At 40.6% G+C, this 19,040-nt stretch overlaps 1 long non-coding RNA gene across 1 annotated transcript in view; it reads right to left on the reverse strand.

The window, feature by feature from the left end:
- Positions 1–1,440: 1,440 nt before the first annotated feature.
- The window catches only part of LOC131399438 (uncharacterized), a 57,157-nt gene continuing 39,557 nt past the window's right edge, over positions 1,441–19,040 (reverse strand). Inside the window, exons 2-3 of the long non-coding RNA XR_009217129.1 lie at positions 4,603–5,142; positions 1,441–1,536 (exon numbers count right to left, since the gene is read on the reverse strand). This is a non-coding gene — a long non-coding RNA (uncharacterized LOC131399438). The remainder of the gene's footprint in view (positions 1,537–4,602; positions 5,143–19,040) is intronic.

A 19,040-nucleotide genomic window follows, 5' to 3' on the forward strand; every position in this document is an offset into this window, starting at 1 on the left:
CTTTTATGTTAAATGAATTTTACCTCAATTTAAAAATATTCTGTTTTTTTTTTAAAGTAACAATATTATCTGTCGCCTCCCTTGTCCCACGTATTCCTGCTCTGTCTCCTACTCATCCTTCCTGAAGCTGTAGTATTAATAATAGTAGCATTAATAACAGAAGAAATTAAATGCAACTCACTGTAACCAGACTGGCAAAAACACAAAACAACTTTAGGGCAATTGACTGTCTGCCAAATCAGAGGAAAATCTGAAAGGGGAAATCATGTGCTTTTTAGTCAAGTCTCAGGGGAGACTGTGCTTCCACTCAGAGCAGACATAGAACTATAGGTTCCTGGATGGGAGATGAATAAACAGAGCAAAGAAATATATCTGGGTCCTGCCTACTTATCTTCCCCAAATGCATGTTGGTGCTATTTATAGGTTTGATCATTTTTCAAATCTTCTTACCTCCCAGACCTGGTTTTTGTGGCAAACCAGACTTAGACAGGGAAGAAGAATAGAATGACTGGAGGGCAGAAAAGGAGGTGGGGTTGGATTGTGATTGTCACCCTGATCCCTGGAGAGTCACTCTGTCCCTGTCTCTGATGCTGTGCCAAGTAGGTGGGCAGAAGGACACGAGGCTTGAAGAAAATGGACTGAAAGACACTTGCTTTAAATTCCTGCCCTCCCTTCCTGCCTCAGCCATGCTTTCTCCTCAGTGGGAGGGTTTAGCATCTCTGCCTAAGCTGGGAGATAAAGGACATGGCTGGTAAGAGGGTATGTCACTTCATAAAGAGGCTCACAGTTTGTTCTGTTAGATGGTATCCAGACATCTCAGAACGGAAAGTTAGCAACATGTCAGCAGACTCCACGTGGTCGGGCACAACAGAAAGCAAACTCAGTTTGGTGCTTTAACTATTGAGTCCTACATCCTAGCCCTGCTTTGGAGAAGATATGAAGAGAATCGAGCCAGATGGCTGCCAGCCCCGAAGGCAGAGGTGTGCTGGAGCCGGCTGGGCTCACGGCAGCCAACTGTTAAATTTTCAGGAATTCTACAAGCCAGTTCTTAAATACAACCATTATTTTAAAAACTTGTATTACAAATATTACTAGAGCTGGAAGAGTTCTCAGTATAACGGTTATAATTTGCATAAAGGTGATAAATAGCAAATAAACTGTAGATTACATAACAGGCGTAATAACAATAAATTTATTGGGAAAAGATTTAGCAGATTGGGATGCAATTCTGTTTGTCATACACGGTCGAATTGCAACCATAGGTTGGCTATGGATATATGAATTCTGCAAAAATCAACAAATGCATTTTGTGAGGGTCAATTGGCTAGATGGAATTTATAATCAAGTGAGTTGCCTATTTTATTATTATTTGTAAACTGTATGCCACACTCCCTTTATATCAGTAAAATTCATAATAAACTCATGAACTCACTTTTTTTTTTCAGAGAGCCAGTTGTTAAACATCACCAGCACACCACTGGCCGAAGGTCAATAACCCTAGGAGATGTGAAGTGAGTCTTTTGTTCATTTTTCCACCTGTAAAACAAAAGAAAGAAAGAAGAAAGGCATGGATGGAGGCAGGGAGGAGAAAGGTTGTTCTAGATAATTCTACTCCTTGCATTTCAAATCTAAAGTAGTGAAGAAAATGATAGACATGAAAAATACTGGGCTCTCTCTTTGCACAGGTAGAGCAGGAGGCCTCCAATCTGGTATGATTTGAGAGGTATTCCAAAGCTTGCCAGCCCAGAAATATCGACCCTTCTGGCTTGCCCTAGCTTGCTTCTTGAAATTCACAGGATTTGAGCATCCTTCCTTTGGGTGAGCATTGTTCCTATAGCTTTCTCTGTCTCCAATATCACTCATTAGCACCTTAGCCCACATTCGTATATAAATAACAAGACACGACCTTGAAAAGCACTCAACTTCTTCCCAGGGAAATGAGACATAATTAAAAGCCCTGATGTGGGGAGGAAGCGGAAGAAAGCCCAGACACTGGTCTTGCTTTGGCAGTATTGGTCATAAAGTGGAGAATCGCACACAGCATTTGGCATAGGCGCTGAAGGGACCGTCGGCGAGCAGACAGGCTTCGCAAAGACAAGTGGAAATGCTCTGGAGGCTGCTTCAGCTGTGGGCCAACCTGGTGTGGACACTGGCATTGAACTTGCACATTAGACCCTACATGAAAAATAAGGGGGTTAGAGTGACGTCTAATATAAACTATGGACTTTTGGTGACTATGGTGTGTCAATGTAGGTTCATCAATTGTAACAAATGTACCACTCTGGTAAGGATGTTGATAGTGAATGAGGCTGTGTGTGTGGCAGCAGGGGGTATATGGGAGCTCTCTGTACATTCTGCTCAATTTTGCTGTGAACCGAAAACTGCTCTAAGAAATGTCTTTTTTAAAAAAATGAAGGAGTTAGGATCATAAGTGTTTACAGTTTGTTTACAGTTCTAGTCGGCAGCTGCCTAGCCAGAGGTCTTCTTTATCTCCCTCTCAGCATTTCATGACCCTCAAGTGTCTCATACCATGATGGTTAACATTTACAATCCTCGGAAAGATAAATTATAACTTAATAAAGAAACAGGTATAAATGCATGGATTTGTAACCAAACTCAATGGGTTCATCTCTTGGTGAGCGTGGAGCCGAAAAGCACAACCAAGGCTGAAGTGGGTGAAGAAAAGGTTTATTGCTTGCACAAGCAATGGAGAACACTGGGGATAGCACCCAAAACAGTGTCCCCCACCTCCCGATCTTAGTGCCAGTGGAGACTTTATACACAAGGGTGCAGAGAATATGTTACAACTGCGTAACAACTGGGCTCAATCAGGGCGTATGTGCAGGCCAGTACATAACAAGGTCAAGGCACCATTACATAACGAGTTTAAGCAACATGTCATTACATAACAGGTCTACGGTAACTTTTGGACACTTGGAGCTGGAGTAATTTGCAGGGGTCTTGCTCCTGTAAGTTTCACTGGAGCATGGCAACATCTGCAAAAACGCGGACATCAACTTTTGAAAACACGGAACATTTATTTTCTCCTTATCTGGAAAACATTGGACAGCCCATGTTAGCCACTGATCAGATTCTCAGTAACCCTCTCCTTGCCTGATTCCTGGTCACCGAGTTATACACCCAAAGTGGTGGAAATGATGAGAGAAAACAGCTCCCCTTCCTCCCCAGCACTCAAGTAACAGAAATAATAAATACTCTTAATGTTTTACCCTTTCAAGGCCAACCTCTCTTTTGCCCTTCAGACCAAATATTGTGACTCCCCTGTTTCTCAAATGTACACCTCAATTTCTTTTCAGATGTACATTGTACTTTGTTTACTGTGGCCACTCTGGTTTTCAAAATATGTATTTGAATCTCTTGTCAAAGTTTATTTGACTTTCTTCCTATTACTTCGACTCTTTTCAAAATGTATACTTATATTACTCTTCAATTATTATTAGACCTTTGAAGTTTATTTACTTGATCTAAGGGGCTCACAACCTTGTACATTCCTAGAAAAGCCAGAGGGTCAGGGGGATATTGAATTGTATTTAGGTGTAAGACCCTAAAGCTGATATGAGAGTAGACTGTGTTCTTCACTCCCTTCACCTCTTTCTGCATGCATATATTCTAATAAATGGCAAAAGTCATATATTTTTAAAAGGGGGTTAGGAATAAATCATCGAGTACACACAGGACAGGGTTAGCTTCTAGTGGTGACTATAAATGCCAGGGTCAGCCATGCCAGGATGAAGTTGCTCCTCGGGGGTGGTTCACACTGCCCCTAGCTGAGCCTGACCTCCTGCCCTGCCTGCCACTGTGTCACTCTAATGAGACTTAAACCTGCCTGTCTGGGCCTGCTTCATTCAGAGACAGCTCTGGGATGGCTCCAGACAATCCAAACCACCCTCTCCACCCAGATCTCAGTCAGCAGCCATTCCTTCACCTGCCAGGTTTGGGTCTTTCTAAACCAAAAATACAACCAAGCAGTCTAAGAAAAAAATATTTTTGATTTGTTTTTCTCTTTTTGAAAGTTCTTGTGAAGACAATTAAACCTCACTTCCGTATTTTGTGAACAACTTTGAGAAGAATCACAGGTGACCAAATTGGGACTGTTCTAGGAATCCAGAATGCATGAGAACCGTGCCGGGGTCTCCTCTCACACAGGCCGTTGGCCCTCAGGCGTTGACATCCACAGATACTTTCACTCCACGATCAGACTACAGAGACGGATTCGGAGAGCACGTGTCACTCGCCTCCCAGACTGCCACTACTTTTCCAAGATGTCACCTTTGAGAAGTTACAGCTCCATGTTTCCGTCTAAGTGGGAATCTTTTTCCTTAATGCCCTCCACTCTAAGACAGACCCAGTGGATGGCTGTGTCTTCCCAGGAGTTAGCTCTCAAGGGGATGATTTCTCCTTGTTTCACCAACATTATAAAGGAAGCAATCCAGTGCAAACAGAGTACCTGGAACCTGAGTTAAATTTTTGACACACGTTAAAGTTGCCTGTGTTTTTATAGGATAGCAGGGCAAATGATGACTTGTGTGAAGTATTCTTAGTTAATAAGTAGGAGCCAAAACATGATAAAATTATGATTACCTGTGCATCTTCTGCCCTTTGCACATGCCAGGGGTCTCTGGGAGCCTTCCTGGAAATATCATCCCTATATCTGCTAAATAGAGGAATTGCACGAACCAGATGACTGTCTGCTTGGCTGACTGGATCAGCTCCTCTGGATCTGAAGACTGGCGAGAGAGGATGACACTAGAGAAGGGATCGTGTGCTCTGTGGGGCTGGACTTGGCATTTAATGCTTTAAAGCCATTTCTCAGCACAAGCTCCTTGCTACTTGGCCTGCTGGAAAAGCTGAGTTACATCTGTCAGGCAGCATTCACAGGAGTCACAAAACGTAAGGCGCATCGCCTCATAGCTGAATTCATCTTCAACAAGAGTATTAGAAGTCTGTGCTCAACGGTGATCCTTGCTGAGTAGTGGCTTCTGGGCTGTGGGCAGAGCCCAATAGCAGAAGCTAAACCATGAGAGACAAAGGCAGAGGCTGGAGGCAACTTTGTGGTCCCATAAGCGCCCGTGATGCATTCTCTTTCCTGAGTCCTGTCCTCCTGACAAGGCCTCCAGACAGCTAAAAAATAAAAATAAAATAAAAAGTAGTAGCTGTTTGTTTCCTTCTGTGGCTTTTATCTCTTTTCACTTAGGCTGCACTTGCTCAGAGCTGCAATTAGCCTGGCTCATGGATGGACTGAGGCCACTCCAGACCACCAACTATCACTCCTGCTGTGGCACCTCCCAACTGGAGAAACTCACCAGTGAAGAAGGGCAGGAAGGAATATCAGTTCATTCCCTATTTCCAAGGCTTCTTGTCTTCAACCTTGTTTTCCTAACCAAACTCCGCACATGTGGTCTGAAAAAGGATTTTTGTGCCGCTCCCAGGGGCATGAGTCAGTTGGGAGAATCATAGTTTAGAAATACAGATGTTGGAATTTCTGGTATATTTTAAGAATAGCAAGGAAGAACAGTAGTTTTGGAGTCAAATGGATGTGATTAAAAATTACATCTGCCCTAGTTAAGAACTGTGCGGTCTTGGACAAATTATTTTACTGTGACACAGTTTTCTTGCCTGTAAAAGGGAGTAATAATATATCTCTCACAGAGTTGTTCTGAACATTGAGATAGTATGTGTGTAAGGGAGAAGAGAAAAAGCATCACTGTAAATTGCCACAATTACTTTCTAAGGGATGGAGATCCTGGTCCAGGAGGGTCCTTTCGTTCTTCTGAGCTTCCTCATGGGTCTGTTGGCTTTCTTAGTAAAGAAACAAGAATTTGGACTTTCTGGGAATAATCCAGGAGGGATTCCCTGGGGAGTGTGATGGAAACAGAGAAAGAAAACAGGATTCGGTGAGATGGCGTGAGGCCAGAGACGGAGGTTTTAAGCTCAGAGGCTTTAAGGTTTCAGAGACCAGGGTTCAAATCCTGCCTCTGCCACTTATTAACTGTGCAGTTTTGGGCAAGTTAATTACTTTCGTTTAGTTCAGTTTCCATGTATGGAAAACTGGGATCATAATACTTCCCTCTCAGAGCTACTGTCAGGATTAAATGAGATAATTATTGCCAAGTGCCTAGTATGCAGTATCTATTGTCGTGAATAACATTCAGAACATACAATCTGATCTCCATATTGGAGGACACCTCGGCAAAGGCACATTCTCTGCCTGTTCAATTAAGAATGGACACATGTCTGGCCCGACTTCTCCAGAGTCCAGTGTCAGAAGGGACACAGTTGAGAGAGCCTAGGGAACATCTCCAGATTCCAGCCTAAGCTGCCCACTGAATCTCAGGTACTTCCCCTCCACGCTTTCTCCTTAATATTTTTTTGATCCAGAAAAGCAGCATTTGCTTTCTACGACTGGAATGACAAACCTGAAAGACCTACATTTATGTAAATGAAATAATGTACTTGAAAGAGTTTTGTAAACAAACTCAGGTGTGCTACACAAAAGTAAGGCATTAGAATTATTATCGCCAGAAGAAAAGGGCTTAATAAATACAAGCCTGGATATTCCTTTTTTTATGGTGAGTACAGTTTTCTTCAGATATATTATCTAGGCATTCGGAAGTTAAAAAAATCCTCTCTGGAGCTCCATCTGGTTTCTGGAATGAGCGCTACTTTTGCACATGGTGTTGTTATGTGGTTTGTTCTCAGGTAGAGCGGACCTGCCTGCTGCGCCTACCTCCTGTGCCCCCGTCCCAGATACCTCCAACCCAGTGGCAGTGATACCTGCGGGCCCAGGGCTAGGAGGGCAGGCACTGTGCCTATGGAGTGGAGAATCCAGGCAGGTCTCTGCTGCAAAGGCGCTAACTATGGAAAACATCTCAAACATACGAAAAATTACACAATACTCATTTACTTCCTTCTCCACGACAGGTGATACAAAATAAACCTATGGAGGGGTACAAATGGAGACTTGACCTAGTCTGAGAGTTTGGGCAAAGACTTTTCTGAAGAAATGACATTTTAACTGCAACAAGAGATTAGGGTGTGCAGAAGAAGGAGAGAGAGAAAGAGACAGAGAGACAGAGACAGAGACAGAGAGAGACCAACTAATCCCTCCAGGAAGAGGGAACAGCATGTGCAAAGGCACTGAGGCAGAAAGGAGTGTGGTGTTTGAGGATATGAAAGGTCAATGTGTCTCAAATCTAATTAACAGGTGAGGATGGTAGCCCAGGGTGGAGGGGGCAACTAGGAATGAATCTTCCATGTTGTTTACATCAGGGAGTGGTGGAGATAAACTCTACCTCTCACAACTAGGAGAATAACCACTCATAATAAATAAGATAGCAGAAAGGTGAGGAATATGAACAAACACTTTCATTAAGGGTGTATATGGTTTAGTCAGCTAACTAGAACACTGTGCCCTTGGGCTCAAGGTCAAGGATTGATTGTCTGAGCTGGCTAGTCTTCCTCTATTTCATGGCCAGCTTGCAAACACTTGGGCAAGAGAGAGGCTATTTGAAACCATGCATGGTCTTGTGCAAGTCTATTCCCACTAATAGAAACAGACTCAGAGTATGTGCTATTGATGATGTTGATGATCATCATGCATAGAGAAGAGAACACATTATAATTTACACACCAACCAAATGTAGGTCATAAGTGTTCTGGGCATCAGCACACCTGACCACAGAACCCAACCCTGCTCCTCAGGTAACTCCTCTGCCTCCAGAGGAGTTCCCACATGGTGACTCACTAGAGTGAGCGTATCTGCTTCTCAAGACCTGCTTATTTTGTCCTGACCTCTGGAAGCATGAAAACGTAAAGGTGTCCAGAGCCAGCCACAGGCAGCCAGGCAGCCTGCCTCCAACCCTGGCCCCAGTGGTCCATGTACACGAGGGCACCAGGATGGAGCGGGGTCCTCCTGCTGAGCTGTCCTAGGGCCTGTGACCCGTCCACCCAGGAATGGTGCTTTCTGTCCCAGGACTACACAGACACTTGTGCAGTCCCTCCAGGGTGGGACACTCCCACAGGTGTGCCATGTGAACATCATCTCATTCCAGCAAGGAAAAGCAAGGAAATCAGTTTCCCTTCTTTTAGGCTCACAGGGGAAAAATTTGTTCTTAGCAACTTGTCTGCTAAGAAACATCAGGGACCTTCCAACTCTCCTCTTCTTTGTCCTCCTCCTTCTTTTCTACCTACTAGCCCTTCTCCTCCTCTCTCTCCTTCTCCTTCTCTTTATTTTCCTTTACCTCCTCCTACTCTCTCTTCTTCTTAACACTTCTCTACACATTCCAATATTTCAGTCGTGAAGATATCATGATTTAATAAACAGGACAAACAAAGGGGAAGAACTGAAAGAAACCCAATCCCAGTCACTAAGAAAGGGTGACCACGGTGTGGCAAGGACCCTGGGGTCTGGCCCTGGACCTTTCACTAATGATCTCTGTAGCCCTCAGCTCCATATGGGAGGAAGGATTTAAATACTTTCTGAAGTCCATTTCAGCTCTAAGCTTATGGAATATGGAATAAGTTTATTTCTTAAGGCAAAAGAATCTTCAGGGACAAAAGGCATTCTCCAGTAACTTTGTTATAGGCCAAGGAAACAAAGAAACCAGCCTTGAGCAAGGCCATTGGATTCAAACAGCGACCTGCCATTTAGCCATGCTAAAAGGACTTAGCTCTCAGATGTCAATGTAATCCCGCCATGGGGGCAGTGAACACACGCGCGCGCACACACACACACACGAAGTAAAGCGTTGGAGGCCTCTTTTATCACTGGTTTGCTTCAAGTTTTGTTGAAATTAGTGTCTCAAATTTCTTTTGTTCACCCTCAGCTTTAGGAATTATTAGGAATATGGCGTTAGTAAACAGTTCCTGTTGAGTGGAACCATTACTGATTAATTCTCTATTTCTGCAAATGCATTCATGCCCACCCCTGAAAAAGTCTTCTACTTCTTTTCAAATTTGGAGAGCTCTAAAGAGTAGATAGCCAGCCCTGGTGGTCTAGTGATTAAGATTCTGCACTCTCACTGCCACGGCCCAGCTTTGTTTCCCGGTGAGGGAACCACACCACTTGTCTGTCAGTTGTCATACTGTGGCAGCTGTGCATTGCTGTGATGCTGAAAGCTGTGCCACCAGTATTTCAAATACCAGCAGGGTCACTCATGGCAGACAGGTTTCAGCGGAGATTCCAGACTGAGACAGACTAGGAAGAAGGACCTGGCCACCCACTTCTAAAAAAATTGGTCATGAAAACCCTATGGATAAAGTGGAGCATTGTCTGATATAGCACCGGAAGGGGAGAGGATGGTGCAAAAAGACCAGGCGGGTTCCACTCTGCTGGACACAGGGTCACTGGGAGGCCTGGATGGCGCTACCAACAAAAGGGTGGATGGTATCAATCTCCAACCCCATCACCCTACAAGGCTTCCCCATGTTTGGAAGGACAGACAAAATTGTTTTTACTCCCTTGACAGAAAATTCTTTCCCGTATATCAGGGAGCTAGACTCTGGAGGCCTGTTGATAGAATCCAAATCAGATTTTCCCTAGTTGGCTCTGAGTTTCTTGGGAGCTTTCTCATATGAGAACAGTACTGAGGTTCCCTCCCCATCCCCCTTTTGTAGATCATGGTTACACCTCATCTCCATCATCACCATCTGCACATCCCCAACACTCATAGAGATTTGCTTTAACTTGAGAACAGTGATTCATGGCCATCAGCAGGCTTGAACTCTGAATCACAAAAATCAATGCAGAAAACCGACAATTTGCAAATCAACTGAGAAAGCTATTTGCATATTTGAAATTTGTAGTGCAATTATGTCAGTCAACCTCCACAATAGCATTCCCATTTTATAGATCAGGAAACTGAGGTTCCATGAGCCATATCAGGTCTGCATAAATATTAATCCATTCCTTTAATCATAGATCTAAAATAATCAGGAGTAATAGATCAAATAAAAATCAAGAGGCTAAAAAGAGAAAATAAGTCTGTCATGGGTAGAGTATCAGCAGATTTCACCATTCCCTGCAATCCCTGGAACTTCACTGTCTAATGCAATCACCACGACTCATATGTGGCTATTGAAATTGAAATTTAAATTAATTAAAATTAAATAAAAGTTAAAATTCAGTTCCTTAGTCATACTCAGTCAAGTGTTTAATGGCCACACATAGTTAGTGGCTACCTCATTGGACAGCACAGATTTATATCTGTGCAGTTTTCATCATCACAGAAGGTTCTATTAAGCAGCACTGCTCTAGAACGTGTCTTCATGAATGATAGGCTCTATTCTTAGAAGATGTTAATTTTTCAAATGCTATCATCTGGGCTGTGCTAATACTGAGTTCCTAGAGAGCAAAAGGAATCTGCTTCCTCATATTAAAGGGACAAGATGCAGCAGACAGCCTTTGTTCTCAGTCTTTCAAGAACCTGTTCACATGCCCAGGAGGTAGAGTTGCTTCAATGGCCAAAAGTGAGGTCTCTTTGGGTCACACAGGCACACAGTCTTTCTCTGAGCTCTTCTTTCCACTCCATGTGGCTTGACAGATAAGTAGACTCAGAACCTTCCCTCAGGAGACCCTGTCAGGTCTTGCTCACCTCAACATCCTTCCATCATGGAGCCAGCCAGAGGTAGGTAAGATCCTAAGCCTTAGATCTGGCCCAAAGTGGGGAAGGGAGAGGAAATTCAGGGTAGGAAATCTCATTTATGCCTCAAGCCCAAGCCAGAGGTCCACCCTGATCCCATCAGAGCTGCACGGAGACATTGAGAATTACTGACATCATCTTGGCTCTTAATAAAATTGCAATTTGATTATTATTTGATATTCCTATGTGTACCATTCCTTCGGAAACCTGCAGGGAAGAGGCTAATGAGGGTATTTCTTAGTTCCTAAACATTAGCTATTATCATTAAAACCCCATCTCCCAATCACCAACACTGTATCGACTTTCTTTCTTTGTGAAATGCTGACCATTCCCTGCTTTCTGAAAGTCTCCTTACTTAGTTTCAATGACAGTACTCTCTGAGTTTTCTTTCTAAAGTTTTTTTTGTGTGTGTGTGAGGAAGATCAGCCCTGAGCTAACATCCATGCTAATCCTCCTCTTTTTGCTGAGGAAGACCGGCTCTGAGCTAACATCTATTGCCAATCCTCCTCCTTTTTTTTCCCCCAAAGCCCCAGTAGATAGTTCTATGTCATAATTGCACATCTTTCTAGTTGCTGTATGTGGAACACGGCCTCAGCCTGGCCGGAGAAGCGGTGCGTCGGTGCGCGCCCGGGATCCGAACCCGGGCCGCCAGTAGTGGAGCGCGCGCACTTAACCGCTAAGCCACGGGGCCGGCCCTCTGAGTTTTCTTTCTACCTCTTTGGCTGTTCATAAAAAATGCCTTTAGTTTATTCTTCTTTGTCAACCTCTTAAATGTTGATATTTCCAAAGACTCCACATTCAACTCTTTCCCCATTCTGAACTCTCCTTACGCAATCATACCTCTATTTATGGTTTTGCCCACTTACCATACATTTGTACTCTGGATGTTCTATTTACATCTCACACTTCTCTGTTGAACTCCACACACAGATACTCAATAGCCTACTAGATGTCACCATCTGATGTCCCACAGGCAAGCCAGTTATTTTATCTTAAACAGAACTCATCATTTTCTCTTCCCATTGCCAAATCTTTTCTTCCCCCAGTTTCAGCCAAGGCTAGTCATTGCTAGTGCTGCTCATCTTTGCTGATCAGTTTTAACCAGGATTATGTTTCTGTTGCCCCAGGCTTCCTCCAACAGCCTGAGACACAGAACTCCAAGAAAACAACTAACAACATATTAAAGATTTTTAAGATAACATTCAGTGTTAGTGAGGACATGACATGAGAACCACTACCACATGCTCTTATGATGGAAGTGTAAATTTATACATTTCTAGAAAGCAATTTGGTAACATGCATTGTTACCAATACCAAAACACTCCATCAAAACACTGTTGAGTCCCTGAAACAAAGTAGTGAGACAGAGACCAGTCTGGCATAATCTTAGGAGTCTATATTGTCCACATGATGCCAAGTGGTACTCCTACCAGCATCATGGGGGTAAAGAATGTGATGCCTTAAGACCAGCTTATCAGAATAATTTTTCACAAAAGTTTAAGTGCACTGAACCCATTTTCAAATTACATCATCCATAATTCTCCCCAGAACCATTTGTCTTTCATCATCATAACAACTCACAATTGATTATATCAGGATATCAGGGCTGATAACAGAAGTCATTCTGCAAATGTAGACATTCTTTCCCTGTTTGGAGGGGTTTGTGCTCAGGAGCCTTATCCAGTGCTAGTTTCTTCCTCTCGCAGGTTCTCAGAATGCTAGATACAAGACCTCAGACAATCAGAACGTGAAGGACCCCTTCCAGACTCAAGGCACTTTGATATCTCAGTTGCAGTGACATTATATAAGATCCTAAGTAGAAAATATGGAGACACCAAAGAATTCCAACCCTATCAAACCATACTCCAATCACAAAAGTTAACTATAAAACTTTATAAATAAAATGGAATGCAAAATAGCACTAGGCATCATCAGAAATGCACCTTCAAATGGGTAGAAAGCTCTATTCAGGGAAATCAAAGAAGCAAAGAATGTAGACCAAACTGGTGAGTGATTTGGAGACATAATGTGGTACTTTAGCCTCTAGGGCTAGGTGCCCAAAGTGATGTGCTCCACTTCTTCTTAGGAATCTCCATTTCACATTTTCCCATTATGCGTCAAGAGTCTCCAAAAATTTATTCTCAATTCCTCCTTTTTTTTTTTTTTTGTGAGGAAGACCAGCCCTGAGCTAACATCCATGCTAATCCTCCTCTTTTTTTCCTGAGGAAGACCGGCTCTGAGCTAACATCTATTGCCAATCCTCCTCCTTTCCCCCCACCTCCAAAGCCCCAGTAGATAGTTGTATGTCATAGTTGCACGTCCTTCTAGTTGCTGTATATGGGACACAGCCTCAGCATGGCCAGAGAAGCGGTGCCTCGATGCGCGCCCGGGATCCAAACCCGGGCTGCCAGTAGCGGAGCGCGTGCACTTAACCGCTAAGCCACAGGGTCGGCCCTATTCTCAATTCCTCTTGAATGAATTTATACTAAGTTAATAAGTAGACACATAGGTAAAGACTCATGGTCTAGAATGTTCAGTATAATATTATCTATAAAAAATAAAAAATACTGGAAACACTCTAAATGTCTAGTTATAGATGGCTAATAAATAAGTTGCTCAATGCAATACTGAATAAAAAACAGCACATACAAGTATATACAAATATCATTCAATTGAATGTCTAAATATATATACGTATGTGCATTAAATAACAAGAGTTAAAGAAAATACACCAAATGACGGGATTAGAGATGTTCCTACAATGGGTAGTTTTTATCTTTAGAATAAGGAAAACATTGGAAGAGCAATCAGGCTGTCTCCGGCTTATTAATTAGTACCTGGTGACAAATAAAATAAATAGCTTTTATGTACATGCTCTCTTCCTCCATTTAGATTTGAGTACCTTGAGAGTAAAGACCCTGTCCACTATTTCTTTCGTTTTCTCCCTTATAGTTCAGGACTTTTTGCACACAGAGGCAGTCAACCAATAAGACTAAGAAGAAGCAGCTAATACCATCAGTTCAATAATCACTTCTAAAAAGGCCTTATCTGTCAACAAAACAACTAGCAGGTCACTGAGTGAAATTCTACAGCAATGAAGATGCCAAAATTCCCAGTGTAGAGGAATACTAAAAAAATTAGGGTCAAGCATATTTGAACTCTAATCCTAAATTCACCACCCAATAGTTAAGTAAATTTGGCCACGTTACCTACTTCTGTGAGTCCCAGCTCAATCACCAATAATAATACCGCTTCTCAGTGTGTTTATAAGAATTAAAGGGGGTACGGTGCCTGGCAAATTGTTGGTGTTTTCCCTTCGCCCTTTTGAGGGCTGGATCATTTCACCAAGAAAAGGATGTTGTGAATAGTTAAAATTGTCATCAGCATCTTCAGTTCATTAAATATCTTCTTTTGAAGAACTCAAAGGACTTAAAATTAAATTTTAAATGGTATCTGTGTGGACAGAATCTTTCCACACCTGGAAAACTAGAGGTTGAATCTTTGTCCTTGCTGCCGGCAATTAGAATTTTCAGTTTTTCCCTGAAAACCTCCTGCTGTTTCATCAAATCTGATTGGTGAGGGACACTCGATTCCCCAGGGTCTGGGGTTAAGCATTAGATATGAAAGTCACAAAGAGACCAGGAGACATGAATAATTTTTCTCAGTTCATTTATTTTCAAAAGCTTTTTGAGGCAGGAGAAGGGGCGGAAGGGAAGAACTTTGAAAGAGTAACCAGTTTTATGAGGCGAAATGATATCATTTTCATAATTTAATACTGGAAGCAGAATTATCTTTGATGAAAGAGTTATCTTGGAACTGGAGTGACTGCTATTTCTTTTGTGCTTCTCTCTTACAATACGGGGACATTACAATGAATGCAATAGGGTTATATGAACATTTATTTTTCATCCCTATCCCATCTCTTCCCATCTCTCCTTGCGCTGTGACTAGTTGGTTAAGCAGTAATTCTTTTTCTTAGTTATCTACTATATATTTTTCCCATATTATCAAAACAGTTCTATATTCTTTCATTTCAAACTATGGAAAACTGGACTTTTACATTGCCCTTCCTTTGAAGGTGGTGGCGATAATTAGCTTGGGCTATTTGGGCATTAAGCAAGCCAGTCATTTCAGCAAAGAAGAAAAACAGATAGTAATAATGATTGAATTTTGGTGTGTGTGATTCAATGTTATTTAATGCTAAGGCTGCATACAATTCCACTTAAAATGATCCCATTCCCTCCCATGCTTTAGGAAACATTGCTTCCGTCATTATGATATCATTCAAGGATTCAGAATCCTGGATCCTTATGCTACAAAATCCTTAGTGTGTGGCTTTTGTTCTCATGGTCTCAAGATGGTTCCTCTATGTCATCCAGATACTGGATCCTCATCCCAGGTAGAAAGAAGGGGTAAGGACAACAGAGTGAGTGTGCCAGCTAGTCTTTGATCTTTCCTTGGAAATGAAAACAATAGTTTTCCTAGCATTCCACCTGGTAGAACGCAGCTTGCATCTCACTGGCCAGAGTTATGTTACATGTTCGTTCCTAACTGCAAAGGAAGCCTAGGAAGTCATCCTCATTAAACATTTTTTCCTCTGCAAATGTATCAGATATTCTATCAGAACTGTTTTCACCCCTGGAGACATTCTCCTGGTGTGCTCTGTTGCCCTCTCTTCAATCTGAGCTGGATATGCTCTAGTCTTGATGCTCAGCCAGAAACTCAGTTGCATTTCCACCAACTTAGGAATTTTCTTTCACTTGCTCCTGTGTTAGATCCTCTGTTTCTTGGATGCTTAATTCTTGGTTTACTCCCTTGTTTTGGTGGTGCACATCTTCAGAAGCTTTTTGAAAGGGAAAAGTAAATTTTTGAGACCTTATGTATCTGAAAATATCTTTTATCTAGCGTCACGCTTGGCTGATAGCTTGGCTGAATAGAATTTTAGAATGACAGGGTTTTTTTGGCTTTTGAAAGTGTTGCTTCATTGTCATCTAATTTCCAATGACGTGATTGAGAAGTCTGATGCCATTCTTATTCCAGACCTTGTGTATATATTCTATTTTTCTCTCTGGGAATTTTCAGTATGTTCTATCACTGGTGTTTTAAAAGTTGGCTTGGTTCTTTGTTTATTGTGTTGGGCATTTATGGGCTCTTTTAATCTGGAGAAGTATGTTCCTCAAGTCTAGGAAAATTTCTCATTATTTGATCATTTCCTTCTTTCCATTTTGTTTGTTCTTTTTTCCTGGAATGATTATTAATTAAATATTGCACCTCTTGGATTGCTCATTTTATTTTCTTGTTTCTGTTTTCTCTCATTAACCATTGCTTTTTACTTTTTATTCTTCTTTCTTATGATTAGTGCTTGCATGATATATCTTTTTCCATCATTTTACTTTTAACCTGTCTGTGTCTTTCTTTTTAAAGTATGTCTCTTATTATAAACAAATACAGTGGGATCTTGCTTTTCATCCAGTTTAACAATTTTTGTCTTCTAATGGGTTTAGTCCATTTACTTGTAATGTAATTATTGATATGGTTGGGTTTAAGTCTTGCTATTTGTTTTTTATTTGTCCTATGTGTTCCTTGTCATTTTTTCACCTCCTTTCTGCCATCAATTGGATTAATTGAGTACTTTGGTATTCAATTGTATCTCTATTGCCTTTTTGGTTATACGTTTCTGTTTATGTTTTGTTCTACCTTGTACAATTAGTATTGTACACTTCACATATAATGTAAGAACCTAACAACAAAATACTTTCATTTAACCCCTCCCTATTCTTTGTGCTGCTGTCAAACATTTTAGTTGTACAAAAGTTATAAACCTCAAAATACATTGTTATTACATTTTCTTTAAACAGGCTATTGTCTTTTCAAAAGTTAAGAAATAAGAAAAAAGTTTTAAAAATATTTACCCACATATTTACTATTTCTAGCATGCTTCATTATTTTATATAGGTTTGAGTTTCTGTCATGTATCACCCCTTCAGCCTGAAGAACTTATTGTAATATTTCTCATAGTAAAAATGTTTTGGTATTGAATTCCCTCATATTTTGTTGTTTTGAAAATATCTTTATTTTACCTACATTTTCAAAGAATATTTTCCCTTGATATAGAATTCTAGGCTGATAGTGTATTTTTTCTTTCAGTACTTTAGAGATGTCATTCAATCGTCCTCTGGCTTGCATTAGTTCTGTTGAGAAGTTCAGCAGTCATTCTTATTATTGTTCCCCTGAATATAATACATGTTTTCTTCCCCTCTAGCTGCTTTCAAAATTATCTTTGATTTTAGTAATTTTATTATGATTAGCTTAGGTGCGGTTCTCTTCATGTTTATACCACTCAAAGTTAGTTGAGCCTGTTAGATCTGTTGGCTAATATTTTCCATCAAAATTGAATTTTTTAGCTAATATGTCTTCGAATATATTTTTTCTTTTTCTCTTCTGCCTGGGACTCCAATTACACATATGGTAGACCACACGTTGATATTTTCCCACAGGTTGCTGAAGTTGGTTCCTTTTTTATTTTCCTCAATCATTTTTCCTCTCTGTGCTTCAGTTTGGATAGTTCTTATTGATCTTTTTTAATGTTTATTGATTTTTTTCCTTCTGCAGTGATCCAATTACCGTTAAGCTCAGTCAGAAATTTTTCTTTTCATATATTTTATTTTTCAGCTCTAGAATTTCCGCTTTATTTATTTATTTTGAGGCTGCATAAATTTTCTTCCAGCTTTATTGAGGTATAATTGATATGCAAAAAACTCCACATATTTAATGCATACAATTTGATGAGTTTGGACATATGCATCCACCCATGATACCTTCAGCAGAATCAAGTTAATAAACATATCCAACACTTCCAAAAGTTTTCTTGTGTTTCTTTGCTTGGTTTTTGTTTTTTTGTGTGTGTGTATGTGTGTATTGTGTGTGTGTGTGATAAGAATACTTAATGTGAGATCTATCCTCTTAAATTTTTAAGTGTACAACACCATATTGTTAATTATAGGCACTATGTTGTACAGCAGATATCTAGAACTTACTCATCTTGTATAACTGTAACTTTATACCATTGAACAATAACTCCCCATTTCCTCCTCTCCCCATCCCCTGGTAACCACCATTCTATTTTCTGCTTCTAGAAGTTTGACTATTTTAGATACCTCATATAAGTAGAATCATGCAGTATTTGTTCTTCTGTGACTGACTTATTTCACTTAGCATAATGTCTTCCAGGTCCATCATGTTGCTGCAAATGGTAGAATTTCCTTCTTTTTTAAGGCTGAATTATATTCCATTGCATGTATTTACCTATTCATTGCACGTATATACCAAATTTTCTTTATCCATTCATCTGTCAATGGATGTTTGAGTTATTTCCATATCTTGGCTATTGTGAATAATGCTGCAATGAACACAGGAGTGTAGATATCTCTTCGAGATTCTGATTTCAATTCTTTTAGATATGTACCCAGGACTGGGATTGCTGGATCATATGGTAGCTCTACTTTTAATTTTTTAAGGAACCTCCATACTGTTCTCCATAGTGGTTGCACCATTTTACACTTCCATCAACAGGGTACAAGCATTCCAATTTCTCCACATCCTTGGCTACGCTTGCTATCTTTTGTTTGTTGGTCGGTTGGCTGGTTTATAACAGCTATCCTAACAGGTGTGAGGTGATGTCTCATTGTGGTTTTGATTTGCATTTCCCTGATGATTAGTGATACTGAGTACCTTTTCACATGTCTATTGGCCATATATACACCTTCTTTAGAGGAATGTCTATTCAAGTCCTTTGCCCAGTTTTTAATTGGGTTATTTGGTTTTTTGCTATTGAGTTGTATGAATTACATATTTTGGAAATTAACCCCTTATCAGATACTTGGTTTGAAAATATATTTTCCCATTCTGTGAGTTGCCTTTTCACTCTGTAGGTTGTTTCCTTTGTTGTGCAGAAGATTTTTAGTTTAATGTAGTTCCACTTGTCTATTTTTTTCTTTTGTTGCCTATGCTTTTGCTGTCTTACTGATGAAATCACTACCAAGATCAATGTCATGAAACTTTCCCCCTATGATTTCTTTGAGGAGTTTTATAGTTTCAGGTCTTATTTTTAAGTCTTTAATCCATTTTGAGTTGATTTTTGCATGTGGTGTAAGATAGGGGTCTAATTTCATCATTTTGTATGTGGCTAACCAGTTTCCTCAGCACTATTTTTTAGAGACTATCCTTTCTCCATTGTGTATTCTTGGCACTCTCCACTTGGTTCTTTTAGATAGTTTCTATTTCTCTGGTGAATTTTCCCATTTGATTATTCATTTTGTATATTTCTTTTAGATCCTTGAACATACTTATAATAGCTCTTTTACAGTCTTTCTCTGCTAT

Source organism: Diceros bicornis, chromosome 38, assembly GCF_020826845.1.
Source record: "Diceros bicornis minor isolate mBicDic1 chromosome 38, mDicBic1.mat.cur, whole genome shotgun sequence".
Taxonomy (NCBI): Eukaryota; Metazoa; Chordata; class Mammalia; order Perissodactyla; family Rhinocerotidae; genus Diceros; species Diceros bicornis.